The sequence below is a fragment of the Felis catus genome, chromosome C1, assembly GCF_018350175.1.
Source record: "Felis catus isolate Fca126 chromosome C1, F.catus_Fca126_mat1.0, whole genome shotgun sequence".
Lineage (NCBI taxonomy): Eukaryota > Metazoa > Chordata > Mammalia > Carnivora > Felidae > Felis > Felis catus.
The window spans coordinates 132,371,380-132,393,158 of NC_058375.1; the positions used below are offsets into that span (position 1 = coordinate 132,371,380).

The 21,779-nt window shown below is 34.5% G+C and overlaps 1 protein-coding gene and 1 non-coding gene across 2 annotated transcripts in view; both read right to left on the reverse strand.

Moving 5' to 3' along the window:
* Positions 1–21,779, reverse strand: part of LRP1B (LDL receptor related protein 1B) — a 1,940,511-nt gene that overhangs the window by 919,823 nt on the left and 998,909 nt on the right. The gene's annotated exons all lie outside the window — the stretch shown is intronic.
* LOC111562120 lies at positions 10,321–10,425 on the reverse strand. Its single transcript, XR_002745166.1, has one exon. It is a non-coding gene; the product is annotated as a U6 spliceosomal RNA (small nuclear RNA).

The following is a 21,779-nucleotide window of genomic DNA, read 5'->3' on the forward strand; positions in this document are numbered from 1 at the left end:
TGACAGTGCAGAACCTGTATGGGAGTCTGTCTGTCTGTCTCTCTCTCTCTCTCTCTCTCTCTCCCCCAATCATGTGCTTTCTTTCTCTCTCTCTCTCAAAATAAGTAAATAAACTTAAAAAAATTGCCATATGACTGATAAAACTGGAATGAGAAACGAAATGACCAACCTAAATATTCTGACCAAAACTAAAACAAACCAGGAACCAGAGAGAAAATGGAAGCAGGTTTTGTGTCTCCTGACCTATTTGTCACCTCACTCAGAAACCCCAGGTCCATGTCAAAAGAAAACCCAGCAGGTGGCCCTTCTAGGGATGAGAGCTGGACTTTGAAGGACTCAGAGTGCTGGTCCTTCCCTCCATCCCCTCCCAAATCAATTCACAAACCATACTTCTGAGTAGGAATTAGAACAAACACCAAAATACCACACTGCATGCTGAAATGAAGAGTTCTCACAGATAAATGTAAAAGCAAAAGTTAGTGTAAGAAACCCACTGGTAGATACGCAATTTAGGAATTTTGATAATTCTTTTTTTCTGTTTAAAAGTCAAAGTCTGCAAACAAGGTAGTTGAAGTAAATGCAAATTTTAAAGCAGAGTCACAGTGAATAAATATCTGCTAGAAAAATCTCAACATCAGTTATCATTTTGGGCTGGTAAAATGTACAGAATACTTGACAATCCTGCCCAATGAAATCTTGTTCTCAGTCCCAACTTCATCCACCCTACACAAGTCTAACAAATAGGAAAATAATTATATTGTTGCATTTCACTGTATAGAGCATTATATTGTATAGTATTTAATAACAATGGTGCTTTTTGTCACCTATGATTTGCTTTTAAATTTATAAAATTATACGGATATATACAGTATACATAACATACCAATTTTAATTTGCTTTGAAGTTTATAAAACATGCATATAAAAGTTTATTCAATTATATATAAAATTGTGATGGCAATACAGTATATTAACAGTTTATTCTGGGACATAAATAATGTCTAATTATTAATTTTTATGTATATTTTTCTTTTACATATTTTCTATAAAATTTACAAATTATAGGAAAAAAATCTTTAAACTGAAAAGACATTTTGGAGAATGGTCTTGCCTCCTTTGGTGGAATGAGGAAAAAGGGATGTCAGAGAGAAGAACTAACGAACCAAGGTCACATGGATAGTTGCTACAGAATCAGAAATAGAAACTTAACATTTTTACCACCTACTGTTTATGTATAATATAAAAATTTTAATGATATATATAAGTGTGTAGACATAGATTTTTTTGACATTTTTATTCATTCAGACATATAACAAAAACCTATCATGAGCAAGATCTTTGTCAACAAAAAGCTAACAAATCTCACTTAGGCATATTCCTTTCATTAATTAAGCATAAAAATAGTGTGCTAGAAAAAAGTTTCCTCATCAATAACCTAGATATCATCTGTTTAATCTTACTGAGTGACCTCAGGCAAAAACTTATGTAAGAACTTATTCTATGAACATAGGAATCAGCTAACAAAAATCATTAAGTTATTTTATCTTTAAAACTCCCATTGATGTAACTCATGTTATTGTCATTGGTTAGGCAGGGGTAAACGACAGTTATTGAAGTCTGCACAGGAAACAAAAACAAAAACAAAAAAAAAAACAAAACTATTGTTTTCATATTGTGCATGCATGTTGTTTACTTAGACTTGCAAATACACCAGCTCTCATAACTAGCCAATCACTTTGTCTAGCTATTAAACATGTTTTAATATATTCTATTAATGACTAGGTATGTTAACTGTGTGAAATAGAGGATAGGATATTCCTATTCTCTCACTGAATACAGAAGAACTGATGTTTGAATATAGTCATTAAATGACTAAACTCACACGAATTGTATCAATACATGTTTTTCTTTTTAACCTGTTAAATTAAACCTATATTTATCCCACATCTTTTTGCTTTCCTGCTTCTAATACACAATGGTATTTTTTTCTCTGAAATAATTTTTATAATATCAGTGCAGTTTTGTGCAATATGATGGCAAGGGTCAGCTGAATTCGAATCACAACATAGAATGCAAAATATATAAATTATACTGCTTAGCAGGTATTCAACATAATTAAAATCATGTCATGTTGTCTTCTTTTTTAAGTACATAGAAAAGATAAATTCTGTTCCTTTATAGACAAATTAGTGAAACAGAGAAAGCTTGTGACCGAAATAATACTACTGACATCACCCAGGTCTTTCTTGAGTCTATGTTCACCTTTCTGCAAGATACTTGCCTTTTCAATTTTGTTCTTTCTGTGGTCCATCATGAGAGAGCAACCTATCACTTATTATGAGCTTCTTTTAAATACGTACAAAGATAATCCAATGTCATGGCTTAACACACATCTCTTTTCCTTTTCTTAGCTGTGGTGCTAAGCAGCCACAACATACATTCTTTTTATGCTTTTTTGCACAGTAGGGAATCCTAACTGTCAGCTATAAGAATCCAGACTATCAACTTTCTCTGACTTCCAGTTTCTGAATATTAGAAGTGAATATTGAAATTTTTGATTCCAGGTACTTCGTTTACAGATTAAAAAAAAGTGGGGGGGGGGCGCCTGGGTGGCTTAGTGGGTTAAGCATCTGACTTGAGCTCAGATCATGATCTCACAGTTTGTGAGTTTGAACCCCTCATCAGGCTCTGTGCTGACAGCTCACAGCCTGGAGCCTGCTTCGGATTCTGTGTCACCCTCTCTCTCTGCTCCTCCCCCGCTCATGCTCTGTCTCTCCTTCAAAAATAAATAAAACATTATAAAAACACACAATAACGCCTAAATTGGTAAAGTGTAAGGCAGTTAGTAACGTCAACCTGGAGTCTTTATCTATAGTCCAGAGTGTCTCGTGTTACTTTTTAATTACTTCTTATAGCCAGTTTCACCCCAAATTCCTTGTAAAGTCCTTGAAGGATATAAAGGTCCTACACACTGGTATTTTCCATAGCGTGCTGTGACAAAATCAGTGCTTAGTAAATATTTGCAGAATGATTGAATGAAGAAGGAAATGAATGCATAAAGTCAGCTCTTTTCTACAGAAAGTACTTACCTACTTGACCCCTGGCTAATCTCCTATTTCATTAAAACAGTATGTTTTTCACATATTTTTATATAGTCTCACTTTAGTAAACTAATAATAGTCTTCTTCTTTCCACTTATTGTAAACCTCTAATGTAACATTATAATTTATTAGAACAGATAAGAAGAGGATTAGAAGGAAAATAATTTAAGCAGTACATGATCATAAATTGATGCTAACCCAATCTAAATCAGGGCAGTATTTAAAGGAACATATAAGAGACCGTAGAGTAACAAAAAAGTGAAAGTAATGAAATCAAAAGGCAACTGTGTGTTAGTCCAATGTTTTGCTTGAAAAGTATAAACTTCCCAAATAAGAACAAAATTAAATACAGTCTCTTAAAGGATAAGAAATCAATCAATCAGTTGGGCAAAGGAAGTCCTATTGTTTAGAGTCACAATGTAGCTTTGGTTATAACAAAATAAATAGCATTACAGTTAAAAATATAGGAATATCAGCAAATAAAAGATGTTAAAATCGCTAGCCATTTGAGAAATGTAAATTAAGGCTATTATAAGATCTCACTCCATACCTACCAGAATTATTAAAATAAAATTTAAAAAATATTGGTAATACCAAGTGCTGAAAAGGATGTTGAGCAACTGGATCTCATACAGTAGGAAAATCGTACAGACTCTGGAAAACAGTTTGGCAGGGTTTCTTGTTGTTGTTGTTTGTTTTTTGTTTTTAGATAAAATTAAACATGAATTTACCATGCAATTTACTCAGCAGTCATACTCCTGGGTATCTATCCCAGAAAAATGAAAAGTTATGTTCATATGAAAGCCTGTGCATGGATGTTCATGGTAGCTTTATTTGCAATAGGCTCAAACTGAAAGCCACCCAAAGGTTTATTTTACATGTAAATAACATGTGTTATATATCTACAATGGAATACTACTCAGCAATAGAAAAGAATATACCACCAATATGCACAACATGAATGGATCTTGAGAGACTCGTGTTGAATGAAAGAAAACAAAACAAACAAACAAAAAAAAAACAAAAAAAACAAAAAAAACATCTCAAAGTTTTTAGCTGAATAACCTTTCATTTAGTAATATTTGTTGAAGTCACAAAGTATAGTGATCAGAACAGATCAGTGGTTGCCAGAGGTTAGGGCCAGGGAAAGGTATGACTCTAAAGGGAAAAAAAGAAAAGGAGAGTTATAAAGTGGTGATGGATGTGTTCTGTATCCTGATTTTGGTGATGGTTGGATTATATTCCATATACATATACGGAATTTCAAAGAACTATACACTAAAGAAGTGTGCATATGAGATCTGAATAAGGTGCACAGTTGAGTTAATAATATCGTACCAAAATAAATTTCCTGGTTTTAATAATTTATTATGGTTATGTAAGATGTTATCATTAGCAGAAGTAGGATGAATGGTTTATGGGAGCTTTCTACTAATCTTCCAATTTTTAGAGAGTCAAAGTATTTCAAAATAAAAGTATTAAATACAATACAATAAAAGATACTTTTAAATTTAATTATTTGCCTAAAATAGAGGCAAATTAGTATACAGTTCAATGGTTTTCTCTATTACCTTTGATTTATTTTCCAATTTAGCTGTTACTATTTGTACATGTAGCTCATAAAAAATTATGAAATGGAAGTTCCACTTTCCTTCTTACTATAACACTGGGGATAAATAAGATAAAAATATAATGAACAGAAGTAAATTTGTCAAATAGCCATCTTTTATTTCTAATTCAATATTTCATTTGCAAGTTCTTCTCAGGCTGTATTATTTTGAAACATAGCTGACAGGACAGATAGTCATTTCAGTTGGAAGGACTAGCTTGCCACTACCAAAATCAACAACATATATGGACACAATTCTTTACTGGAACTCTCACCTTTTTTTTTTTTTAATCTCTGAAATTTCTTCTCTTTGTTTTAAGCAAAGGCATTGACAACCTTTATTTTGTACTACCTTTCAAGGATGTTTGTAAAGCAAACAGCCTGAGAAGACAGAGATAAGTGTCTCCCTCTGGGGCAGGGGGCAGATTCCCTGCTTGATCAGAATAATAAAGATAATCCCTCTCTCCAGGGTAAAAGTTGAGCCAGTGGCTACCTGTGGCCCTATAAAATTTGTGGTTTCCTAAACTCAGAGTTGCTCAGCTATAATACAGACTTACTATGTGCATATCATCCACCTGGGGCCACCTTTACATTGCTTACTTGAAACTTAAGGGAGCGTATGCTGTGATGATAAATTTCTTTGTGACCTAGAATACTATACAACTAGAACAACTTAACTTGTTGGCTTGTGACTATGATACAGTCTTAGGGGAAAGGGTTTGAAGGTTATAGGGCATTATATATAGACTTTAGAAATTCCAGGATTTCTTCCTGACAGTTTCTCAGCACAATGTGTCTTTCTTTACCCTATAATGGCAATCCCAGACCCATCTAAATGTCTATAGTCTCTGGATGGCAACCTGTTCAGGATGAGAATTAGGACATTAAAAGTTAGTTATAGTTACAGTTTATAAATATACTTTGGTGCCTCTTTCATTTGACTCTTCTAGATAAATCTCTGGGTGAAATAGGAGACCACCGGGAAGAAAAAAAGATGAAGTTATAGCAACTTCAGACTTTATGGAGCTGGACGGAGAGCAAAAATCCTGTACTTGGAGGAGATAACCTTAGACTATGGGAGGTATGAGGAAGGAAGGGACATTAATGATCTTTCAGAACTGCCCCTAGAGGATTTCTCCAGAATATAAACACCCTTGTGCTGCTCTTTATCTTTTCAATGATTTTTGAAAAAGAGAGGAACCAATTTGAGTGTGGAGCTCATGCTGCCTGCGGTCCTGTGAGTAATAAAGTAGTTTATCTATGACCCAAAGTCTCATGTCTTCTCAAGATCTAGGAAGCTCTGCAGGCAAACTTGGCTTGCAAATAGAATAAAATCTCACATTATTTGCAGTTTTGACATAAACATAAAGAGGATCCAGTTTATGTATATTCTGGTTTTCCAAATCTGAAAATATAAATTGGAAGTGTAGGTATAAAAATAATAATACTGGGTTCTGCATGATTTAAACAGTGTTTGTATAGGTGGTTTATCACTTAAGTTCACAAAACACATTCATAATAATGTGTCTAATGTCCCACCATGCATCCTCTTGGCTTCTAATTCTTGTGGAATCTATGGTGGACAGTAAAAATTGAGCTTTGATTTTCAAAATATTGACAACATTTCACCTTGAGCAAAGTAAATCTTGTTCAGTAGGCACGCATAAGCCTAGGAAATTAACACACCAAGGGCGGTACTCAACCAATAGAGGAAAGGAGTTTGTCATGATCTACCTTCAGGTAGGCAGTTCTGTCAAGCACTCCATACACTTCTCAGAAAGTTCTAAGGAGAATCAAGCCCCAGTTGGCCACAGTTGCCACAGTAACATGCTTCATATTTCCTTTATATCCTTTCTGTACTCGTCCTCACCCCACACTCTTGCTTTCTGGCATAACCATTTAATAGCCTAAGTAAACACAAATACATGGTCTGAAGCTCTTCTTTTGGGAATTACACACAATTTCACAATAGATATGTTTAGGCTGCATATTTACAAACTTTCCTTCTCTGTTTAAGCAAATTCACTTATTTCCATAAAACGAAATTAGAGGTTTATATTACAAGGTATAGTTTGAAATGAATTTTATAAAATGAATGAAAACTCTTCAACCTGGTAATAATGTTTTGCACTGCAAGATGATTCTACTGACTGATGACCATTTGGATATATGACAATTTCTGAATTTACATTGGGAGGCATTAGGAAGATGTCTGTACAAAATTAGGATTACAACCCCTGGTTTGGCACTAACTAAAAATCAATATGCTCTGCAGAAGATCATTACATCTTGGACTTGTATAATATTAAATATTTGGGGGTACTCTAAAAAAACATTGAAACATTGATGCTACTTGATGTTTTTGTAGGAAATCAACATTAGACCTGATAAGAAACAATGACAAAGAAAAGCATTAATCTTCATTGTATACATTAGATATTGAATTCAGTTCCAATTGTATCATGAGTTGGATGGCATTTAGAGAACTCATAATGTGAGTGAGAGAATCAGTGATTACAAAGAAGCAGAAGGTGGAGATGGAAGTTAGAAGAGTGAACAGCATCTTACAGAGAAGTTAATGTTCCTATGATGATCTATTCCGAAGCTGGAGGAACTAAGAGTTTTGTGGAATTTTTTGCTTTTTTCTTAATTAGCATCGGGTTTGGGAACACAACTCAATTCCCCAATTTTCCTGTATTTTCATCTATATCCATCAATGGTCATACTAGACTGGCTAAACTGATGAATAGTAAAAATTAGCTCACAAGCATGTATCAGTCTCCAGATAACAAAGCACTTTAAGTTGTCATATTTAACACTTATTTTCCTACTAGGGATGAATGAAACAGACAAAATTGTTCACATTTTATAAATGCTGCTTTTGAATGTCAGATGATGATTTTTCACAGTTTCATAAAACAACTAGTAGGACACTAAACTAGAACTCTACCCTAGGTAGTCTAACCCAAATTGTGGGCTTTTTTCCCTTTGTAGTCCTTATGATAATGCTTGCTTTGGGACATATTTCTTTTTGTGATAGTAACAAACAGATTTTGCTGAAATCCAGATTTGGAGAAGCAGCTTTAAATCCCCCATAGCCTCATTAGAGAGAAAATAAGCTTTGGAATTTGGAGGATACAGAGTCACTCTAAGAAGGAATAATGCAATTGGAAATATAGTAGCAGCTGGTCCAGAATTCTTTTACTGATTACTTTTATAATGTTTTCCTACCCAACCACTAAAACTGGTTACTATTATTTCCTTCTTTCTATTGGACCCACTATCTCAATGGCTCAGTGTTTTAATCATCTCATTCTTGCTATAAAACACCACTCTTCATCTGATGTTTCCATTTTTCCCAACAACCCAGTGTCTCAACAAACTCAAGTAACAGTGACAGACAATGAAATATTTTCACTGATTGTAAGTCCTGATTTTTTAAACAAGTTGTGCTGAAAGAAGGCAAAATGAATAAAAACACTTAAATACAAGGAGCTGGAGAGCTCCAATCCCTGGTATATTTCAGAAAAAAATCAAAGAATTTGGGAGTTGAAAGGAAACCTTACAAATCATCAGTTATGAATTAACCAAGGTTACCTGAATCCAGAACTGGAAGCCAAATCTTTTGACGTAGGCCAGCACTCTTCCTAATATACTATGTATACCTTCTACACCACCAACTCTCGTTTTTCTTTCTTTACTTTTTGGTTGTCTTTTTTCTGTTAACTCTTCAATGGTGAAATATTGATAGCATTGATTAAATGTTTGTACAATTATAACTATGACAAGTTCACTAACCCACATGGGATATTATGATTTCAAATAATATCTGCTAAAAATTTTTCATCATCTATTAGATATACATGTACCTCCTACAAACTCACAATATCCAGGATTAACAAATTCATTATTCACTTGTTATTACTCTGTTCATTTGGGAAGTGCATCATCATCCTCTACCAATATAATACGAAATTGTGTCATTAATAATTTTAAGTATAATTGAACAGTTAAGAAATAGGAACAATAGTACATTCTCAGTAAGTTATATCCATTTAAATATGAGTACATAAAGGAAAATAAAAAATTAAAAGTTTCATATAATTTGTGATTATATGAATAATCATGATTAAATTCTTATTTAAAAATAATCATTTTTACTTAGAAGTGTTAGTTAACACAATGCTCACAAGCTTCTAATATTTTCTTAAGTGTTAAGCATACCATTATTATTAGCATGCTTTCACTTGAAGTCTTAAGCCATAGGTATTTGTAATAAATTAAATGTCTTCTACCCATAACACATTCATAATACATACACATAATATATCACAAAATGATGTTTCCTCCTTTTATGCAGGTAATACCCTAGTCCAAACAACCACTACCCATCTTAAGCTATTGAAATTGGCTCTTCACTAATCTTCCATTTCCATTTTGACCCCTATGCACAAACACACACAATATACACACTATATTTCACAGTAACAGAGTTGCAGATTATAAATCTGGCCTAGTGACACTTTAAATTTTCCAACTTGACTTTCAAGGTTCTGGATGATATACCCCCAGCCTCTCTGGATGATATACCCCCAGCCTCTCTCTTCACATTCAATTTGAGCCACTCTTCTCCTTGGTTATTGTACACCAACCATACTATCTTTTTCCCACCTTCTCAAGCATGCTCCACTCTCTTCTTTCTCAAGGCATTAAACTTGGTTTCTCTCTGAAAGACTCCTTGTGCTCCCTGTCAACATTCCCACTTTTCTTTCCGTAATTTTCTTCTCTTATCCTTTAAGTAACATTTTAAATGTCATCTCCTCAGTGAGACTTTCACTGACCAAGTAATCTAACTAATGTCTTCTCTGTCACTCTTGAAAATAACGCAGTATATTCACATAGAACTTACCATAATTTGTATTTATGAATGTATGTATGAAAGCATTTATTTGTTGCACTGGAGTAAAAAATAAATAATAGTCTTAAGAATTTTTTTTAATGTTTCTTTTTGACAGAGAGAGAGAGACAGAGCATGAGCAGGGGAGGGGCAGAGACAGAGGGAGACACAGAATATGAAGCAGGCTTTAGGCTCTGAGCTTTTAGCACAGAGCCCGATGCAGGCTCAAACTTGCAGATGGTGAGTTCATGACCTGAGCCAAAGTCCGATGCTCAACCGAATGAGCCACCCAGGCGCCCCAAGAATTTGTTTTTATATGATGTATCAATTAAGCTCATATGGCTTTTTAACAGCTTGATTAAAAAAATACATTATTTTAGTGTAGAGTAGTACTAGCAAATCCAAAAATTAAAATGTAACGCACATAATACATAAAACCTCTTATACTTCAAAAGCACCTATCCTGCATGGCTTCATCTAGATATAGTGGAAACATACTAATTTAAAAGACTGGTTGCTACTTTATTTTTACTTTTTTATTTCCCAAGATATTATTTGTTTTAATTTTTTAAATAATTTGAGACTTGTAGAAAAGTCATAAAAATGGTTCAAAGGACTCCCATAAACTTTTACCCAGAATCCCCATTTAGTATAATTTTACCATACTTGCTTTATCATTGAATATACAAACAACATATAAAATACATTTTTTCTAAAATTATGTAATAAGAAATGCTTCACAAATGTCATCCTTATGCAGTAGTCAGGGTAATCTCGGTATTGTTCCATATTTAGTATATGTGCAGCTAAAATGTACACTAAGCATTTTTAATTTTACCCAAATCTAGCTACCATTATATTTTCCAAATATCACATCTACATGAATTAACCAAAAGAGGCATTGTACATATGATAAATGTCAATATTTCTTTTGTTTTTTTTTCCAGCAGCAGTATTAAAATACTTACCAAACAATACAAGATAGACATTAACTAAGTGGAACAGACACAGTTGATATATGACCAACATGGTCATGTAGGTGTTCATTCAGCTCCTTCACTTTTTGTAAAATCTGTTTTTGTTGGGGGCTTTCATTGTTTATTTGATGCCTCATATTAGTGAACTACAGTTAATGATATATATGGTAAATTACTACCACTGTAGAAACACTAACTTATTTGATTCATATAATAATCTTTGATAGAAAAATCATAATTTTTTTTAAAAAATGGAGGTTTTCAGGGACTAAAACGTATTTTCCATTCAGTTAATAAGGAGCGATGCTGGAATTAAAATCTAGTTCTGTTGGATTCCAGAGCACATTTTTCTAACTATGATGTAACTACTTAAACCTACCAGGTTTTAGATGATTCTTATTTTAGAAATAAAAGCTAAAATATAACTATCTAAAATAATGTATAATGGTTTTAGGACAACAAGCTGTTTAAAGATAAGTGATGGAAATGGTGGTGTATGGTAGGAAGTCTAAAGCAGAAACCTAAAATGAAACATGACAAAGAATATTATAACATAGTTTATCTATAGAGCCAAGTAATATGGCATACTTTCATTTGGGTGGGCTAGTCTATGTGTCAACAATTGCCACTAAAAATAAATGTCTGATTCAGCATCCTATTTTACCAGAAGTTACCTGACAGCTTGTATCTATTATAAATGATGTGCATTAAAACAAGATTGCTCTCCATCTGCTAGAAAGTGAGGCAGTGCTTTCTATTATAACTGTGTTTAGAAAGAAAATGAGTCAGTTACCTAGAGTAGTGAAGTGCACTGTGTAAGACAGTGAACTATTAAACAATCATATTCAATCACTATTGAAATTTAAAATCCTGAACTACCAAATTATAGACAGATTTTTGCAGTTCAGTTTGTCAAAACAGAAAAGGACATGAGAGAAAATAATTACAATAAATAACTGTAATAATAACAATGATCGTGTTTGTTAGCAACTTTTATCCGTATAGTCTTCATTTAGTAGAGTTGTTTCTGCTTAAATGTATTACTAATCAGGAACACTACAGCAAGATTTTCTGGGTTCAAAACCTGACTTCATTAATTAGTAACTATGTGACATGTAGCAAGTGCTTTTCTATTGCTGCTTCAGTCTCCTGATCTGTATAATGGGTATAATAAATAATGCAAATCTCATAGGCTCTTGTGAAGAGCAAATAAATGATACAATAGCTTATAAAATAGTATGATATAGTAAGTGCATGACAGATAGAGTAAATTAGTAATCATAATAGACATAGTGCTCACTGGCATTTTGATATAAATACCCTTAGTAGTACAAAGTTGGTTGGGAAAGATGGGGCATCTTTGGTAAATAATAGGAAAAAAAAAAACTTCTGATTAGTAATTTATCTTGACATTTCTGTGTTTCCCCACTCATTTAAAATCAATGGAGTTTTTCCAAAACTACACCAAGGGCTTCTATTGCACAGTTTTTCAGGATAGCCACAAATAATCGAAGTAAGTGTTTTAGCACAATTGCACTATTATTAATCTTGCATTACAAGGTATAGTAGCCTCCAGGAACAGACCTTATAAGAACAATAGCAATAGAATTATAGTTGTTATGTATTAAAGAAGAAATTGTCCTAAGGACAAAAGTTTGAGATGTCATCACTTGATGTATCAAAATTGATAACAGGAAGCAACAAGTTCAACATCAACCATGTTCAAATGTGGAAGTGAAGACAGGATTTGCACACAGACTGGCACTGAGAAAGATACCACTCCCTCTCACTCCCCTCACCCCAGTATAATCAAAGTCTAAACAGACAAAAACTGTTGTTTACCTAAGTTATTAACATTATATCCATGTTGGAATTTCGTTCCCCATTATACAAACTCTTAATTATAGAGTACCTATATATTTTTTGGGATTATGTTTACATACTCCTATTCCTATCAAATGGTATATAGCAAAACCTATTCCGTGGTATGGGTTTCAATCTTTTCTTCTAAAATTGTGCTATCTTTAAAAAAAGTCCCATTTTTTTTATGAAGAGATATGAGGACCAAATAAACCCCACCATCCTGACATGGTAGATATGATAATAAGGCATAAGTCATTTCTGAATTAAAAAAAGCTGCCTTTTGGGAGGGCAATTAAGCCACCATCCCTAGAAAATGACACCTGACGAAGGATTTCTCATGCATGGATGAGTCAGCTAGTCCTTAGTTATAACCAAAATGTGACTCTCCTTACTCTTTCTCTAATAACCCCTCCTCATGTGACTTCTTCCTTATTGTTTATTTGCCAGCCAGTCTCACACTGAGCTTTAACTGTGTGGAGAAAGCACAGTTAACGGGTCCATTGGCCCTCTCAATTTCTAAAGCTATTTCCTTCTCAAACTGTGACTTGAATGGTGAGAAAAGTGCAGGGGAACTGCTTTCCACTCCACAAGAAATGTTAGTATTTACCTACTTCCTCTTTCTCTGCTCATACAAGCTCTTTTATGTTTAAAATCAAGAGTAAATACTCCTTTCAAATGCCAGCATGTTAACAATGGCTGACTATACATGGGGAAATCGAGCCCATCATTATAATCAGGGTAAAAGATGCAGGGGAAAATCTGTCCTTGTAAGTTATACATTTAGGAAAACCATTGAACCACTCTTTAATTGTGGCCCTGTGGCTTTACAAGATTAATGCTTTCTAAAGGTGCTTCTTTCCTATTTAGGGAGTAATCCTGGCAAGTAGACTTGGGCTCATCCAGAATTCATAGCCTAGTGGTATACAGAGAGCACAGAAACCTTTTTTGGAATTTGACTGAATCTAAGTGAAAATGTGGAAGTCCTAGATTTCAACACTATTGAAGAAAAGATACAATTATTCTGAAATGAGTCACCTATTTCCTGATTGATTCACAATTATAGTCCTATAATCACTCAGTTTCTTTTTTCTTCCTTTTCCAAAAAGTAAATAGGTTTTGTTTATAGAAAATTGAGCAGCTATAGAGCTTCCATACATCCCCTTTCTTCCTAACGCACGGTTTCTCCTACTATTAATATCTTGCATTACTGTGTTATCCTTGTTACAATTAATGAAACAATATTACTGCGTTGCTATTAACTAAAGTCCACAGTTTACATTATGGTTCACTCTTTGTGTTGTACAGTTAATTATTTGGGTTTGGCCAATACATAATAACATGTATTCACATTGCAGTATCATATGGAAGAGTTTCACTGCCCTAAAAATTATATTTATTCCATCTGTTCATCCCCCCTCCACCCAATCCCCTCCCCCAACTCTGGCAACTGCTGATCTTTCTGCTTTCTCTGTATTTTGTTTTCTTTTTCAGAATGCCATACAGTTACTTCCTTTAAAATTTTAGAACAAATTCTGTGTGTCATTTCTACTCATCTTCATGGAACTAACAGATATACAAACTTATAGGTGCCCATGTTAAGGTATAAAATTACCACCCTGCATATTCCCAAGTGTCATTTTCCTCAGGGCTGAGTACCTAGTCTTGTGCATGAATGGTAGTATACCACAAACCCCCACATACCTCATCTTAACCCCCATTCTCCCAGCTTAAAGCTGACTCATGGGTGTAGTGTAGTGGATTAAGAGTGCACATTGCTTCAGTTTGAACCCTGATTGCAACACTTACTGGGGTTTTGACTATGGGCAAGTAATTTACCTTCCCAAAGCTTCGTATGTAAAAGAATATAGAGGTATCAAGTACCTCACAAGATAACTCTGTAGATTAAATTGAAAAGTGTAGAGGGAGTGCTGAGGACAACGACTGGCCACAGAAAACAGTCAGTAACGCTGTTGATATTAATCTCTTTCTTTCTCTGTCTCTCAAAAAAATGGGCCCTATCAGAACTGCAACTTCACATTCTGATGTAGCACAAAGCACAAAGAAAATAAGATAAATAATGCAAAACTAGTTAATTGACTTTACTTCTCCTTATGTAAAAGAGTTTAGTCTCTAGGTAAATGATGATAGAGTGACTTGAAGTTCTTGGGTACTCGAGACCATCTATGAGAACATGCTCACTTCCGATGGAGGTAAAATCACCTCCATTTTTGCACAGATGGCCTCACTATATGAATTCTATGTGATGTAGTCACCATCTATCCAAGCAAGACAAAGGGGCAGAACAGGACACTCTATAAAGTGTTGCATAATCATTTGTCTCAGGTAGTTTATATATGGCTCTACATTATGAACATTAAGAATATTATTATGAAAAATATATAATGTAAAGATCTTTCCAATGCACATCTTTAATAAAGCTACCTCCCAAAAAAATGCCATAGCTCTGATATAAGTTTTGAAAAATACTATTAATTACAGGTGTTTTTGGAAGAGATTTTGATCCTTTCAATTTACTTACAATATTCTAGGCTAAAGTAAATATTCTTATTTCATTTGGGAAAAATGGGATTTTGGTTTTAATTACAATTAATCATATGTTAGCTGTTAATCCTATAGGTTACAAAACAAAGAAGTTTTATGAGCTATTCAGTATTATTCATCTTAATATAATTAATTTTAATAAAATAATTTAAAATTGCCTTTTAAATATTTTAGTTTATATATATTTATTTTGAGAGAGAGAGTGAGCATGAGTAGGTGAGGGGCAGAGAGAGGGAGACAGAATCCCAAGCAGGCTCCATGCTGTCACCATGGAGCCCTATGTGAAGCTTGAATTCACAAACCGTGAGATCATGATCTGAAATAAAACCAAGAGTTGGACACTTAACTGGACCAAAACACCCAGATGCCCCTAAAATTATTTTTTAATCATGCAATATTAAGTTGTCTGATAAGTGGAATCTGAAATATGAAACAAGTCTACAAAAAATAAAAATAAATAAAAATAAGGCATAGCTTAAAAAATATTTTCTTTACTAAGCAACCTCAAATGTATATGTTATTAGTCTGCTTATCTTACCCAGGTACTTGTCTTTAAAAAATAGAAACATACACAGATCCAAAGAGTAAGAGCATTTAAGGAAGGCAGAGTTTCCAGCAGCTAGTTCTATTTCTCACTAGAAATTTCCTTATCTTCAATCATCTAAACCTATGTTTGTCTTATTTACTGGGAAGCAACTATAGATCCCAAATGTATCTTTCTCTGTGGAATAAATTAGGGCTTTCTCTGTAAATTTAGCATGATTCAGCACCAAAAAAAACATGCTTGATAGTGACAGTTTGAGTAATTGCCTTGTTAAATCATCACAGGTATTATCGATGCAGTTTTCACTGTCATGGTTGTAGTCATCATCATCATCATCACCTCCATTACCATCCTTATCTACTGCTTGCAGTGTTTTGATAAAGAACCTCAAAATATCCATCATGAAGAACATGATTTGCTCTCAAGTACAGTAATTTGCATTCTACAGCAAATATTCTCATGGCAGTGAATCAATACATCTCTCTCTCCCATTCTCAGTGAAATTATGTTTTGCTTCTTCTAGTTCTTTTCCTAACAGAAACTTGATTATGTTCAGAGAACCATCACTCCCAATGACCTTCCCAACCATGCTCCCTCACCACTACCAAATTTTCAAATGACTGGGGGAAATTGAATACACTTCCAGATCTTGGGGTGGACTCCAATTAATACAAATCCAAACAGTACATGTTATTTCCCCAGCAACTGAGACTGCTCCAGTTGTGAGAAAGCAACCTTATTTAGCCCATTCAAACTGAAATAATGGATTTATAGTCCATAGTAAGGGGTCAGGTTTCTTACTTTTTCTTGCTGCATGAGAATAGTACACAATTTTCCTCAGTAGTGGCAACAAACTTATGACCAAGGGGGAAAAGGCTGTAGCTGTGGATAGGAGAACAGGTATATAGAAGGGATATGGCTCCTTCAAGATGTCAATGAGGCATCAGTTCAACCAAGCCTACATCCAACCAAGCTTGCTCTTCTCTGGCCTTCCTCTAAGTTAGAAAATGAATTAACTTATTTAAGCCAGTTTGAGTTAGGGGTTTTTTAGTGTCTAAAGTATTATTCAACACACCAACCATTATTACACTATATTTACACTGTTTCAACTATTTTCTCTTTTTTTTTCTACTTCTAGTGTTATGCCCACCAATAATCCATTATGTCTTCCACTCTCAGATTGAATTTCTGCAAAGTTACATTTATTCAAAGCATGTTCTAGGGGCGCCTGGGTGGCGCAGTCGGTTAAGCGTCCGACTTCAGCCAGGTCACGATCTCGCGGTCCGTGAGTTCAAGCCCCGCGTCGGGCTCTGGGCTGATGGCTCAGAGCCTGGAGCCTGTTTCCGATTCTGTGTCTCCCTCTCTCTCTGCCCCTCACCCGTTCATGCTCTGTCTCTCTCTGTCCGAAAAATAAATAAACGTTGAAAAAAAATTAAAAAAAAAAAGCATGTTCTAAAACAAACAAGCAAATCTATGGGCTGGTACTAGTAGTGAGATCTTAAGAAGTACAAACAAAAGAATAATTATCATTCGAATGTCTGAAAAGAGTAGGAAATAGAGTTGGGAGTATTCATGCTGTTTCCAGCCTTTCCAAAAAAGAGGATATTTAGGTTCTAAGAATTAGACACCAGTTATTAGGAGAAATTGCCCCAATCTGAAAATGCCTATTATTTCATTTACTGGCCAGAGCATAATGTACTTGTTTCTCTGATTAAAAGTTTCTCTGATTAAAAGTTATTTGGATTTGTGAATGATGCAAGAGGTGATACAAACCTAATAATGAAAGTGACTCATTCAAAGTAAAATGATAAACCTGAATTCTAAGCATTCAGCAGATTATAAAAAAATTGGAAAAATATGAATCTACTCAGTTTAAAATACATTTTAGAAACTAGGGCTTTCACATGTTATCCTCTGCTACGTTTAATTTTTTATTACCCAAAAAGAAAAAAAATAATAAAATCAGATGGTGGTCATAGTGGCAGAAGCACTCATCTGTCACCAGAAGCTCATAGCTCACACCCCTTCCTTTCCAAAATGTGGAATGGCTGACAACTTCCCAGTTAGAAACCATATTTTCTAGCCCTCTTGTCATCAGATGTGACCAAGTGACTAGATGTCACTAACTGGAATGTAACTGAAATAATGATGGTCATTGCTGAGCTGGAATTAGGAAAAAGAAAAAAGGCAGACATGTCATTCCTCTCTCTGGTCAAAAATCAGAGGATTCTCAGACCCTAAAGGATGTAGGAACCACAAGATGGAAGGAACCTCCATCTTTGAATCATCACAAGGATAAAAGCTGCTTGGTACTTCAGAATGCATACATTGGACTCGACCTTGAGCAATAAAACAGAAAACAAATTAACAAAATTTCTACTGTGCTATCCACTGAAATTTACGCAGTGAGTATTATCATAACAAATTCAAAAGTTGGTAGCACAGGGGCGACTGGCTGGCTCAGTCGGTTGGGCGTCGGACTTCGGCTCCAGTCACGATCTCGCGGTCCGTGAGTTTGAGCCCGGCGTCGGGCTCTGGGCTGATGGCTCAGAGCCTGGAGCCTGCTTCCGATTCTATGTCTCCCTCTCTCTCTGCCCCTCCCCCGTTCATGCTCTGTCTCCATCTCAAAAAAATAAATAAACGTTAACAAAAAATTTAAAAAAAAAGTTGGTAGCACAAGTACAAAACTACCTTAATAAAAATTTAAAATACATTAAATATAATAAGATTGTAAATTACTACATTGAAGGGGTGCCTGGTGGCTCAGTCAGTTAAGCATCCAATTCTTGATTTTGGCTCATGTCATGATTTTATGGTTCATGAGATTGAGTCCCCCATCAGGCTCTCTCTCCCTCTCGGTCTGCCCCTCCCCCCCAATAAATAAACATTTAAAAATGCATAACATTGTCAGATAACCATGGGTCGCCTGGGTGGCTCAGTCAGTTGAGTGTCCTACTTCAGCTCAGGTCATGATCTCATGGCTAGTAAATTTGAGCCCTGAGTCAGGCTCTGTGCTGACAACTCGGAGCCTAGAACCTGTTTCAGGTTTTGTGTCTCCCTCTCTCTCTCTGACCCTCTTCTCTCTCAAAAATAAACATTATTTTTTTTTCTTCAATGTATAACATTGGCCTCATGGTTAAGGCAGCAGCATCAGGGTAACTAATGTTCAGGACTGAAAATATTAAAGGTTAAAAATACTTGATAAAAAATGTCATTTGCAGTATCTTGATAAATATATTGGAAGAAAAAACAAGTGCTTTTTGAGCCTATGTATTTAAGGGAAGAAGTTTAAAAGTCTAATATTAGTAATTGTGTTAGTTACTACATGCCTTCGTTGGCAAGATATTATGGGGAAAAATGAGTATAGGTAAGAATTGGCTGACTGACAACAAAAACTGAAAGGGAATAGACCAAGTCCAAAATCGAGGTCTTCCAGCTTTGGAGATCCAGTTGTTTCTAGGATGTGAATACTAAGAAAAATTGCTGGAATTACTTTGAACAACAAAAGCCAATTAACTTCTCAACTGAATAGAAGAGTTTCACCTTTAGATAAAGGTGTTTGCTTCCCACTGGCGTGTTGTTTTCAGGCTTCGAAGTGACCACAAACAGGTTGAAAGAGAAAACCAAGAGAGTGAGGTGCAAAGAAATAATTTGGGTTTGATAATTATTTGTAGAGTATAACTTTGAGTGAGGATATTGGTATATAGAAGTAATGGGGAGCAAATAAATCAAAATTCTACTAATTTTCAAGGGAATTTATAACTTCAAAAGCCATGAGCCTATCTTACAAAATTCTTTGTTTCTTCAAACCTTAAAACAACTTGAAAGGAACAAGAAACAGTCTGTGAAATATATAGAGTCCACAGGGGGAGGATGCCCCATTGCCAACTTCAGATGTAGTATTTAGCACAACAGACTAGAAAGAATCTCCCTGGGGAAGCACAGGTAAAGAACAATGAACAAGGGGAGATGTTACAGGGAAAGAAGTACCATCTAGACAAGGGAATTTCTAAACTACCAGGACAGAGGGTCTTTCCTTTACTTTCCTGGTAGGATTTCATTATTTCTCTATGCCAATGACTACTGTGTGCCTCCAATCTTCTATTTTCTAGATGATGATTCTTGTTTTTATTATTCTATCACTGTTCCACTGATTTATATAGAGTATGGAGGGGACAGTCGGGACAGATATCTTGTCTTTTGGTTCATTATTTGCTGTATACAAGGAAGTACAAAAGGATGTGATGGAGAGGACTGCACATCACCTGGAGGTCCTCCACTTTGAACTCATGTAGTATATTCTATGAGAAGAAGGGCATATATAGATATTTGGCAGCCAGAAGAGAAGACTGGGACAGAAATGGCAAAATGTTTATTCAAAATGCATGTTCCCATTTCCATAGTATGGTGATGTCATGGGCAAGAAACTGCCTGATGCTACATTTCCCTGATCCCCTTGCATCCAACTTGTCTACAGATATTCAACATTTTCCCTCTTCTACTAGTTGCCAACAGGCCGTATGAGATTCTATAGCCACAAAATGGAAGGAACCCTTATCTCAGAATAACCACAAGGAGGAAGATACCTACCAACCTCTAACACACGCATCAGATTCATACGGGTATAAAATATAATTTTATTGTGTGTTGTCATCATTTTGGTTTGTAAAAGTGACTACCATTATCCTAATACAGTTGTTATGAGATTACTGTATTGATATTCCTTCAAACTTCAGTGTATATCCTGTGAAAATTACATTGGTCTTATGCAGTCATTTCAATTAATAAATAAAATTATATACACCTTGAAATATCTTTCTCAAATCGAGTTCATAATAAATCATTTAAAAAATAAAACAGAATATCTTTGTTTTCACTTAAAAAATGAGAAATCTTAGCAATTCAGAGATTTTTAAATCACTGGAGAATTCCAAACACTTTAGACATGTTCCACATTGAGTTCATGGGATGAATCAATTATTTAGCTATACCTTCAAATTAATGAGACTCCCAAATATAAATTCAATATGAGACTTAGACTGAAACCCTCCAGAAAGTAGGACTATTTTCTTTTTATATGTTGCTTTTTAATCTCATTTTATGCCACACTAAACCAGATATAGAATGTAATTATAGAGATTTACTAATAGTTTGGTTGCTGATAATGTTACTATAACCTATATTCAATCATTATGAAAACAATGACAAAAATCATTTCTTTTACTTTTCTCAAAAAACATTAAATTAGTTCAAGATGACATAGAGGCACATTTTATGAGCAGTTGTTTAAACACAAGTTATTTTTTTATTCCATGTTTTTTCCAGTGTTACTGAGAAATTATTGGCATATATGTTTGTAAAAGTTTAAATCATGCAGCATGGTAGTTTGATTTACATATAGTATAATGGATTCAGCTTACATCTACCTATCTTCTCATATAGATACAATAACAAAAAAAAAAGAAATAAAAGGAAAAATATTTTTCCTTGTGATGAGAACTCACAGGATTTAATCCCCTAATAATTTTCCTATGTATCATACAGCAGTGTTAGCTATTCTCACCATGCTGTACATCACATCCCCAGTACTTATTAATAACTGGAAGTTTGTATCTTTTCTCCCATCTTCCAACTTTTGCCACTGGTAATCACAAATCTGATCTCTTTTTCTGAGAGTCTGTTTTTTTTTTTTTTTTTTTTTTGCTTTTTGTTTACATGTCACATATAAATGACTTCATACAGTACCTGTCTTTCTTGGTCTGACTTATTTCACTTAGCATAATGCCTTCAAAGTCCTTCTATATTGTCAAAAATGATGGGGTTTCCTCATTTTTTTCTTTAGTGGTTGAATAATATTCCAGTGTGTGTGTGTGTGTGTGTGTGTGTGTGTGTGTGTGTGTACACACGTGTGAGCACATGCATGCATGTGTGTATCACAAACTTTTTGCATAAAAATGCAATGATGCATTGATAGACACTTAGTATCTTTCTATGTCATGGCTCTTATAAATAATGTTGTTATGAACATGGAGGTGCAGATATCTTTTTGAGTTAGTGTTTTTGTTTTCTTTGGATATATTCTTGGAAATGGAATTACTGTATCATATGGCAATTATATTTTTAATTTTTGAGTATCTTCCATACTGTCTTCCATCATGGCTGTATCAATTTACATTCCCTGTATCCAATATATGCACAAGGGTTCCCTTTACTCCACATCTATGCCA